The sequence below is a fragment of the Rhipicephalus sanguineus genome, chromosome 5, assembly GCF_013339695.2.
Source record: "Rhipicephalus sanguineus isolate Rsan-2018 chromosome 5, BIME_Rsan_1.4, whole genome shotgun sequence".
Classification (NCBI taxonomy): domain Eukaryota; kingdom Metazoa; phylum Arthropoda; class Arachnida; order Ixodida; family Ixodidae; genus Rhipicephalus; species Rhipicephalus sanguineus.
Window position 1 is genome coordinate 191,033,205 of NC_051180.1, and position 12,157 is coordinate 191,045,361.

Genomic DNA, 12,157 nt, shown 5'->3' on the forward strand with positions numbered 1-12,157 from the left:
TGCCATCGTGTGAAGTGAATATGATACGATAGGCAGGTAGTCTACATTATTTGCAAACAGTTACGCAGAATAAAGCTGCCTGTCTACGAGATGCGTACGGGGGCACGTTCGCCGAAGCCGCTGAACTGTTATGAAAAATACGCGCTCGATGGATGCCTCCGTTGAACTTCACTTGTGCTACAGACAGCGTTCTTGTCACGAACAAAGCAGCAGACTACTCGAAGCTTCGCTTTCTGGAGTCAGCCGATGCGTAAATCTGCTTTGTGGATTGGCTGCCGTGGCGAAGTGACATCGCAATTTATGCCTTGCTAGAAAAGGGTCAAATGTATTGGATTTTTACTCGCCGTTGAATTCGCCTAACGTACTGTGTTAGTTTTTTCGCTTGCCTGTGTCTGCTTAGAATAAACGTGTTTCATCAACATCGACAATAGCTGGCGTTTTACGTGTCAAACTAGGTACGATTATGAGGCACGCCGTAGTGTGGGAATCACGATTAATTTTGACCGCTTGGGGTTCTTTAATGTGCACATAAATCTCAGTACGCGGGTGTTCTTTGTATTTCCACCCCATAGAAATGCGGCGACCGTTGCCGGAAATCTATCCCGCGTCCTAGAGCATAACAGCGCGACACCATACATGCTATGATAGATAGCGCGGTGGTTTGCTTGATCAACGTCCGCGTGCATACATACCGTGGGCTGGGCGTACATGCCATGGCAGAAAAAACGTTGACGCAGCTACCCCTTGCCTCCTAATTTTTTTTTTTTTTACCGCAGCAGTGGGCAGCTGGTATAAACGCAGCACGTACTTATCAATGGAGGCTTGTGAGCCTGCACTAGTTTTCCACAAATCCCCGGATGAAACCAGAAAACAGTGACGACGGAGTCGCCACGACGGCACAGCACTGTCTCTTCGACGCCGTATACACAGACGTAGTCTGCTTTGCAGGGCTTATCTCCGTTTTCCAGTGCTTTCCTGAGAAAGTAGCCTTCAGACAAAGTAATTTTTGCTAAACCATAGAGCAGTATTACTGGCGCAATGGCTGCTCGAGCTGTTCGCGACAAAATGAAGCACGGGAACGGCGCACGCGCGTGCGCTCACCGCTGTACAGTGCGGCCGGTCGTCTGAGCGCGAGAGGCATGGCCTCCGAGATTAGCCGGCGGCGCGGAGGCCATGCGAGCGGCTGAGTTAGGTCGCGACTCCCCGCCAGGCGCCCTTTTTCGGCGCGCCACCTATCCAGCGCTGGTCTCCCATAGAGTATTTTTGCTAAGAAGTTACAAGCACCAGCGTGGCACCGTGGTGGAAAACCCGACTGCCACGCAGAGGGCGCGGGTTAAAATCCCATCCGATCCTAGAAATTTCTTTCTCGTTTAATTTTTTTCTTAATTCACGCGATAGCGGTCGCGGATACCAGCGGCGGTGGACAACTATGGCGCCAAAATCAGCTGTTGTGATCTCATAACAGCTTTCGCTGTAACAAACTTCAGCGCCGACAATGCCCTCTCCAATTTGGCCTGCGTGACATGCGCGCAAAAGTCCGCTTGCGTTAATATAAACATCTCTGGTTGCCACTTTTTCGTTTTTCGCACAAATAAAATTTCAGCATATCTTTGCTTTAGAATTACTGCCTGAGGTACGCGCTAATACTGTATCCTGAGATATGTTCACATTGCGTGAGCTCAGTTGTTCCGGACTGCTAAGTTTTCTCGTGAACCGAAAAACGATTGAAAAAATATCGGTTTCACTCCACAATGAAATAATCGATAAGTTTCGGTTACGTTTTCATTCCGGTCAAAAAATCGTTTTTTTTTTTCGTTTTCAGTTTTTGTTCGGTTCCGACACACTGGTGGGGCGCCATGACGCAGGACGATGTCCTCAACCAAGAACTTGGCTACCTCTGCAGCACTGCCTATGGGCAAGGCCCTGTTTCGGCGTAGCGGGTGAGGCAACTACGATTATCCATTTATTTCCGGAAGTCGACGTCGCGAACCGCCCCAGTAATAGGAGATTTTCCTAATTCAGTCTGGCCACACTGATTTTTTTTGCCGTCCGCCATTAGTAGGGCGTCATTTCAGGCAGTTGCATGGGCAGTGTCGGAGAGCCCACACTACAGCGTCTCGCTTACTGTTTTGGTGGTGATGTCGTGGTCCAAAAGTCTCGCAGTTATTCCGGAGACTCTTACGGAAGAAAAAGTGGAAGCGTACAGCGCCTCAAAAAGGTTAGCGAAGCACAACGATGAACGAAGTCACAAGTTTGCTGTGGGAAGCTACGTCCAAACCGCCTCGATCGAAACGTCTTCGTACACAGGGCTATCCCGAAAGCACTCAACGGAAAACTTTCGGCTCACGCGCTTCTCCAGATGGCTACGCTCTTGTGCTGCAATGTCGAGCGCTCGCTCTGCTTTGTACAACGAACTTTTAGTGAGCTCCACTTCTTCGGCTTTTTTTTCTTTACTTCCGACTCTAACGCACGGACACGCGCCGTCATTACGTCGAGTTGTTCGGTGAGGTCGGAAATCTTTAGCGAGCACGCACAACCACACACCACGCCATCGATGCTGCTCGTCACCGATGTAGGAGAGCAGATGTCTACGTCGCTCACATCCGCGGTAGTCGATCGCCCACCTTCGGAAGGCTCTGTAGCGCTGACGAGGTTAAGTGGTTCTCTATTTCTTGGCTTTTTTCTTGGTGGAGGCCTCGGAGCACTAAACGCGAAGATGCTGGGCACGGCGTCTTGCTTCAAGAAACGACGGTTTCCGGCGACGTTTGGCAAGTAGTTTGCTTCAGTAAAATGCCTTGAACAAACTTTTGTGAACTTCGTCACGGTGAAGAAAAGGCCTTCGTCACGCTTAATAGCTATAATCCACCTTTTCCTCCAGTCCGTATCCTTCGGAAAAGAAAAAAAAAAACGAGACCAGCAAGAAAAGGTAGGCATCAGCCGCGCACCGATTGTAAACAAAGCCGCGGGCAAGCGCGCTTCTGCTTACCTTCGACCCATCCTCGTCTCGAAATCCTCTTTGCGTGCACTGCGGTACACAGCAATGGGCTGGCATTGCGCTGATCCCGTTCTATCGGAAACGGCAACTATTTGCGCAAACAGGATCGCACGCGAGCGTTCAATCTGAAGCGCGTGTACTCTGACTGCTCTGACGGCGCGCGACCTACTAATGGCGGCTGAGAAATGCTTCTCGTTGCTGCCGACAGGTGGCGCTGAATTAGGAAAATCTCCTATTCCATACCCATTTGCTGGAATAGCCGGCGATGCGGTTCGATGGGCTGCAGAAGTCCGGCTGGCCTAGTCGGTGGTATCTTCCGTCGCTGACAATCTAGGCAATTCCTTACGTAATGGGTGACGTCGGCAGTGAGGTGAGGTCAGTGGTACTTGTTAAGTGCGGAGCACTTTAGGGGCCCGGGCTGTCGTATGCTGTTATCGTAGGCTGTAATCGTATGCTGTCGTGGTCGTCTCATGCCGCTTGGCGTAACGCAGGAAGAATCCCGTATAGCATAGCCATCTGTAGCATAACTATGTGTTGCAAGGGGGCGGGAAAGAGAAATGAGGCTGAGGAGGAGTGATGTGAAGGTCAAGAGGATCGGGGGGAAGGAGGAAGAGAGGAGGCGGAGGAAGGGAGTATGCCGTCATCGTATGCCACCATCTCATGTCGCCGCGTCGCGTCACGCAGGTGAAGCAATATATAGCATAGCCATGTAAGCAAGGGGGTGAGAAAGAGAACTGAGGGTGAGGAGGAGAGATGTGTTGGTGAGGAGAATGGAAAGGAGGAAGGGAGAGGGTAAAGGATAGCATAGCCACCTATGACTTCATGCAGGGAGAATCATAGCCATGTATAGTATGCTATAGTAAAGATGCGGAAAGGAAAGTGGGAAGGGGGCGAAAGGGTAAAGCATAGCATTGCCTTGTATGGTGTCACGCAGGCAATGTATACAATATATACAATGTATATATAGCTATCTATAGCATAGTCATGTGTAGCGAAGGGGCGGAGAAGGGAAGTAAGGGTGAGGAGTGATTTGAGCGTGAGGTGGATGGGAATGAGTATGGGAAAAGGTAAAGCGTAGCATAGCCATGTGTAGTATAGTTCTGCAAAGGGTGGGAAAGGTGGTGGGTGAGAAAGGAAAGGACCGTGCATGGCGTCACGTAGGCAAAACCATGAATACATAGGCATAAAGCATAGCCATGTGCATGTTTGGGCTAGTTGGCAATCTATTGATGCTACTATAGAGCAAACTTCAGAAACGAGAGACGAAAGAACACGACACACACAAGCGCTAACTTCCAACAGAATATTTGTTGTGTAATATCGCATAGCATGTGATATCACATAGCATATTATTACATAGCATAGCCATGTGTAGCAAGGGGGCGGGAAAGGGAAGTGAGGTTGAGGAGTGATGTGAGGGTGAGAAGGATAGACTGATGGCAAGTTGGTAATTCATTCTGGAAACAAATAGCGCGAAAAAACGTGGGACTAGTAGAAGAAAGCAACAGGACAAGAGCATACTAACAACTGAACCTTTATCAAAAAACGAATGTATTTGTACCAAGCAAACCACACGTTCACCACGCACAGAACCCAAAATGTGCGCATCCAGATACCCTATCTCAACTTGTTCAAAGCAAGAGAAGCCTTTGCCACACTGTTATCACCGCCTTGCCAAATAAAGAAAGCTTCCATAAGCTCACGTGCCGTCTGGTCCCGATGGCGTGCAAGCACTTTTGCATCAGTCAAGACCGGCGTGCAACCACACTCACGGTAGTGAAGGGACAGGTTAGACGACGGCTGCCCTTTCAAGGATAACCGGTGGTCTTGCCAGCAGGCATTCAGGCAGTGGCCCGTCTGTCCAATATAACATTTACCGCAAGTGAAACGCACTTCATATACAACTCCTTTACCACACACTGAAAGGCTGTGCATGTGTTTTACCTTGAACTCATGCCATTTATGCGCAGTCCCATCCACCTTCCTTTCAAAAGCAGCGCATAATCTACCCATCTTATTTCTAGCTGAAAAGACATCAATTCCGTATCTATATATGGTGCTCTACACGGAAGAGATGAACCGACTGTTCCGCCATGCTGACCCTAACATGCCCTAAGAGAAGAAAGTTCGCTTCCTCGTGCGAGGAGTCAACCAGGAGCTCTTCGTGGGACTGATGAGAAGCCCACCCAAGGCCATCCAAGAATTCGTCCCGGAGGCAACAACCATCGAGAAGACTCTCGAGATGAGCACCCTGCAGTACAATCAGCGCTCATTTCAAGACAGCGCAGCTGTTCATGCCCTCGACTCCAACGACTTGCGCGAGACGATCCGAGCCATCGTGCGAAAGAAGCTGCGAAAGCTCGCTCCTTTTCCGCAACCTGAAGTGACGTCATTGCTGACGTTGTACGCGAGGAAATCCAACAGTCACTGGGTGTTCCTCAGCCGGCACCACTGCAGCCGCAAGTTATGAGCTACGCTGCTGCACAGCCCTCACGCTCCTCCTCCGTGCCCACAACAAGACGCCGTATCGCCGCCGTTCCGTCGCCAGACGCCGCCACCACCACCGACGCCATACCGCCCGCCTTTCGGCCAGCGCTACGCCCCTAGGAAGACCGACGTTTCGCGCACCCCCAACCACCGCCCACTCTGCTACCATTGCGGAGAAGCTGGCCACACTTACCGCCGCAGATGGTACTGCGTAGGGTTCGCCATGGACGCGCCACGTCCACAGCAGGGTGAACGAATGCTAATGGAGGAGGAGCTAGGTCGTATCAATTGTCAGCTAACGTTGCCATTTAAAAGAATAGCTTTCCGATATCCCACGTATGGGTCGTTTCTGAAGGGTATTTCGCGGCAGGATTCCAACAACATATCGATACCTATCTTGAACATGACTAAAATCTGGACGCCAATTTTGAGATATAGAGTTTTGTTTCACGGTTAGGTATCAACACATGGTAGCCGCAAGGGGTGCCTCACGACAACAAAACTTTAGACCTGTCATGCCTATGTAGCTTAAAGGGGTACTGACACCATTTTTCGAAGGCAAGCTTTCTCTGCCATACAAATCTCCTGTGTGCAGAGACGGCTCTGAGCAAGTGTGAAGCTCAGCAAATGCCGATAAGATATTTTATTTTTGATAATAAAGTCAATTTTTCCATGGCGCATCTACTTCCATCGACAATAGCTTGACGTCAGGGTACAGTACAAATTCTGGTGACTTCACGCAGCAGTCTGGCTAGCTGTGATGACGTTAGGTACCAAACGTCCAAGATGGCGCGTGTGCGTCATCAAAACTTCCAAAGTGGCCGCTTGTGCATCACCAACGGAGCCACGGTGCGGAGTGGCCGTGGAAACGTCACTATCTGTTGTGCGAGCACGTGACGAGAAGCTCATACCGTGTTGTGACGTCCGCGTACAGTAGGAAACGAAACTAGCGTTTAAAAACATACTGTAATTAATTTTTCAGGGCGCACTCGCGCTTAGCACTAGCTTTTCTAGGCTCTTGAGGGCATGAGCTTTCATTTGACGCAAAAAAAACTACTGAAAAATATTCGTGTCAGTACCCCTTCAAAAACATACTTATCGTGAAAATGAAAAAAAATGGGACGAAGACACTCATGTGCGGGCCGCGGGCCTCTAGGGAGAAGCCCACGGGCCGCGTGTTTGGGTCGCTTGCGCTATACAGGTATAGTGCGAGAGCTATATGATACTGCCGCAACACCGTTGGAATGTGCAGGAATAGCATAGGTTCAAGCAGCATAAGGCTTCCGGCAAAATATATTTACTTCACGAAATATCACGCTTGAAAAAAGGCAATTACGAATTTCGTGCCGGGTAATGTCCCTTTACCTCGAAACATATGCATCCAATGAGTAAGGGCCGTGAAGCTTATTCAAGCCTTTATTACCAAACTGTAACGAACACCGAAATCGCTTTGTCCGCCTCCTGCCAATCCTACCCGCGTATTCCAGTGATCACCTTCTACCAGTACAACATCGTTAGGAAGGCATGAATGATTATGACATAGAAAAAAAAAGAGCGCGGTGCAAGTCGTGCATAACATACACTGCTGAAAACTGCCATAAGAAGCCCTCAAAGAGGAGCTTTATATGTGATACTGAACAGTGCCACGACGTTCGGGAACGATAGAAATGAAGGGATAAGCTGCACAGCTGCGTTCATTCTGCAGAAGTCCACAAAGACATCCTAAATTTGCTCCTGTCACTGAAGTTAAGAACAACGACTGCCGACACCTTCACAATTCGCAAGGCAGATGTACACCACTGCTGCAAGCGCATGCAGTGCGAGAAACTTTAGCGTGGAAGGATATGTGATGCAACGGTGCATGGCGTGCTTAAAGCCAGAATCTCTAGATAATTTGATTTTTTGAACAATAACACGCGAAGAAATAAACTATAAAATATGCTACAGAACACTTATGGACTGTCTATAGCATCAGTGGTGTGATATATGAAAAGAATTCTACCACAAATACTTTTTTCGTCCTTTGGGCTGCCCATACGTATTTCTGAAAGAACACGTGGCGCACACGGTTCGTTATCATTTTTTATCTAGCGTAGTGTATTTACAACAACGTAATAAACTTGGCTTTCTTCCTCTATCTTGCTGTGGCAAGGTGCTACAATGCTGATGACAGGTGTTACATATCCAGAAGCCGGGTGCACGATTACATTTGTCGTTGGAGCATGTTTTAAGTTTCAATAAAGAGCGCAATAAAAACAAATTGAAGAGAGCGTTCTGTTCTCTGTCACCTCTGTTTTTATTGCACTTCCTATCGAAACTGAACTTATGCTACCAATCACTTTCCTTGCTGCAATATCTGCTACAAAACGCTCTTGATGATCCCCATTGCATTTGGAAAAAGGAAAAAATTGGCCGCGTATCTGCGTGCTTCGCTGCAAATGTCGTCTAAAGATGATAGAAGAGGCGCTGCGTGAGATATGGACGCCATCTGGCAATACGTCGGGAAACTTGAGTGCTGTGTTGCGGGCTGGTAGTCCCGGCGCAGCGGCAGGCAAAGACCGGCGGTGACCAACGCGACCGGTGGGGACGCCGGCCAGCCCGAACACGCTGTTTGGCGCGATGCGCCGAAGGAGAAGAAACGTCCGCACTCAACGAGTACTCTCCACAAACTCTCTTACTTACACGTCGCCTGGGTAAAACATGAATGCCAGAGCGGCGCCCCCTGTCATTCGTACAATGCAATACTGAACCGAAACCGAAACACAACATGAGCTTGTGCAGAGGGCACGCAGGAAGACAAGTTTCAGCGCAGTCCCATTTTCAGCGCACCTTAAAGGCCAACTCCGGTGATTTTTCGAGGTCGATGGATCTCAATGAAATTCGCTGGGTACGTTCCTTTGCACGTTTCCGTCATTTATGCCAAATTACAGGCTTGAGACATGCGCAGATTGTTTGCAAATGAATTTTAAAGATTGTCTGCAAACGCCCTCCTGGCTTCCCACAATTATTGGCAAAATTGCGTCTGTGACGTCTGTATTGGTAAGGCAGCGGAAGTGACGCAGCCGAGGGCACCGCTAACTTCGGCGCTTCGGCCGCTACAGCGAGCGTCTGCTGTGCACAAGGCGACAGACAGCGTTGGTTTGGCCGGCGCTTCGCTGGTCGTCCCGACTGCCACAGTTTTCATACTCCGCGCCGGCGTGACCGGCCTGCCTTGCACGACTTCCGGTTCGTTCGTAACAACGTCTACGTCATAGGTAGACAGTACACTTGGTTGGGTTTCGGTTTCGGTGTTGCGCTTTTTTGCTTATTTAAAATTATTCTCCAATTTGCCGAGTATTCCTGCTATCGGGCCCGTAACAGGAGCGTCTCAGGAACATAAAAGCACCATTACTTTGACATGGCCAAAAAATCGCCGGAGTTGGCCTTTAAGAAACTAGGGTTGTAACATTGTAGGGCGAGTAGGGCCAGAAGGACCGTCACGACGAAAACCTGCCTCCTCAGTCGTATTCGCCTGGAACGTTGGTGTGGCTTCGCGTTCCCTCCTCTGCTCCTGGCCTTTCCACAAAGCTACTGCCTAAGTACGAAGGCCCCTACCGCGTCCTACGTCAAGCATCCCCAGTTAACTGAGCCTGTTCAATCATCTACGGACCGCCGTCATCGCGGCCGCGAGACTTTTCACGTCGATCGACTGAAGCGGCAATATGACCCACCAGTTGTACCTGTTCCTTAGGTCGCCAGGATGGCTCCTTTTCCGCGGGGGACGATTTGTAACATGGTAGGTCGCAGACAAGAACGCCTGCGAAAGAAGAAGACGAAGATGGTTGTTGTTGGCGCTCGCGCTTTCTCGGCTTGGACCGCTGATCGCTTCAGCTGTGGTAATCTTTTAATAAACACGTTACTGTCTCAGCGTTAAACGCCTACCATCAAGGTCTTTAAAATTGCGTATCTATGTATTTTCTATTAAAGGAACACACCACCTAATACTTACCTAATCATAATACTTACCTAATCAGGATTGATAATTCAAAAAAGGCAGAAGTTGAGGGGAAGATGGAAGCTTGAAGAGATGACAAATTCTTCGACACGGGGTGTCGCTGGAGCGATTTCGACAAGCGGACTTGTCAATTCACAGCTTTGAAGAAGACAAGTTTGCTTGTCGAAGCGCTCACTCCAGCGACACCCCGTGTCGAAGAATTTGTCATCTCTTCAAGCTTCCATCTTCCCCTCAACTTCTGCCTTTTTTGAATTATCAATCCTGCTCGCTAGAGTAGCTCGAGAAATTAATGTGACGCCATATTACGCAGACATCCCTTTACCTATTACGCTTGACAGTGAACAGCTAAAACGTGATTGCAAAACACTGGCATGATACAACGAATTGACTAGCGTGTTGCTGGAGCCAACATTTTGACAAACTAACTTGTCTTCAAGTTCCAGCCTTGAAGAAAAGTCCGCTTGTCGAAGCGGCTCCGGCGACACTCCGTGTTCAAGAATTTTTTATCTCAGCAAAATTGGTGTTCTTCTGGCCAAAGAATTGGTTAGCCCTATTTATTCAGACATGACATTTCCTTAATTCATTGTTCTCAACACATCTAAGCATTTTGATGACGGGCCATTTTCATTACTTGTGTTTTATGGAATACGTTATACCACGCTTCCAAAAGTAAATGCGAAATTCCAACAAATGTTGTTATCATGCATAACCTTTATTGTAGCAATTCCAAACAATATGTTGGCCACTTGACGTAGGCTGGAGCAATGGAACTGATGACTTTGTTCAAGAACCTGCACGCAAAAGGCACAGTAAAGTACAACGTGTCTCAATCAATCAGACATGTATCAGCACAACAAAAATCGGAAGGCTGTCTTGGCAAACACACGAGCACAGCAGCAATACTTTGCTAAATCATCGAACATTTGTAAACGCCAATAGTAGCAGTTCAATGGCTTATTTTGTCTCAATGAAGTAAATTTAGATATGTTAAAGAATCTTGGGTAGGCAAAATTTAGAGTTCCTCTACAATGGCGTGTGTCAATAATATCGTGGTTTTGGGAATACCTGGAATTCTAATTTCAGCCTGCACACAAAAGGCACGATGAGCCAGGAAAATGTTTCAGTCAAGCATGCACCTACACCAGCATAACAAAGAAACAAATAAAACGAAAAAAGAAGCTAGTTTGGTTAAACGACAACAAACACCGTAGCACAGGGCGACACTGGTTTAGGGAAAAATTCGCCCTAGTTGGTAGCACATGCAAAGAAATTTTTCGCATAACCAACACAAGAACAAAAATGGAGACACAACATGTGCACTAACTTTCAGTAGAATAGTTTATTGCACACGAGGCAAACGGCTGCACAATGCCGGTGCACTCACACTGCACCAAGAAGCAATGCACCGAGATTTGTCTTTTTCCATTTCATTTTTAGATATACATAACACTCATAAACTCGCAGACTACTGCACATTCCAGAAAGTCTATTCTTTATCTGACAAGGACAGGGACAGAGTACTAACACAAGTGGTACGGATATTTGCGATTTTGGCAGCTTATAGTATTATCAATCTCGTTAGTTAAGCTCTATTGGTTGATAAAACCTTTGAGTTCTGCTAGAAAGGTTCACACCCACACGCTCTACAGGACAATGGAAGCCACCCATCATTGGCTTTGTTTACAAGATTACAATGTTCTGTTAAGGTATTTAATAGACAGCACTCAACGACAATGAGTAATGGCGACAGTCACGGCAAGGCACGAACTCCCTGCGCGAGCGGCGTTCTTCTTCAAGCAACCAAAGAGGACGACCCACTAGAAGGCGCTGGAGAGGGTAACCCATTACCATGTCCCAAGGCTTCTCTACAATTACCCCGGGTACGAAAAGGGAGCCGTCCGGCGACCTAACAACTCGTCACTATGAGTGGGTCATAGTAGGCCTTGAGGCGCTCCACGTTGACAATGTCGCGCCCTCGACGGCGCATGTCCGAAGCTGGTTCGATGGGTTCGATCAAGTAGTTGACCGGGGATGTGCGCTCGACGACCCGGTATGGGCCTTCGTATTTCGGCAGTAGTTTTGAAGAAAGGCCACTTGCAGTGGTAGGGACCGAGAGCCATACGAGCGCTCCAGGGAGGAACGTGCGTTCAGAAGTAGTCGTGCCATCGCGAATGCTCTTCTGCAGCTCTTGTTCCTGCGTCGTAAATGTCTTGGCAAGCTCGCGACACTCTTCAGCGAGCCTGGCTGTGTCAGAAATAGGCGCACACTCAGATGGATCCGGCTTGTATGGAAGTATCGTGTCGATGGTGTGCGACGGGTGCCTTCCGTACAGTAAGAAGAACGGTGAAAAACCAGTAGTGCTCTGAGGGGCGGTGTTATAGGCGTAGGTGACGAAGGGCAGAATGGCATCCTAATTGGTGTGATCGGCGGCGACGTACATTGACAGCACGTCGCCGAGCGTTCGGTTAAAGCGTTCGGTTAGCCCATTCGTCTGCGGGTGGTAAGCAGTAGTTTTGCGGTGAACAGCATGGCACTCTTTCAGAATGGCTTCCATGACTTCCGATAAGAAGACACGGCCTCGATCGCTGAGAAGCTCTTGGGGTGGACCGTGACGCAGGATGAATCGGTGTAGTAGGAAGGAGGCAACATCGCGCGCAGTAGCCGCTGGGAGGGCGGCGGTT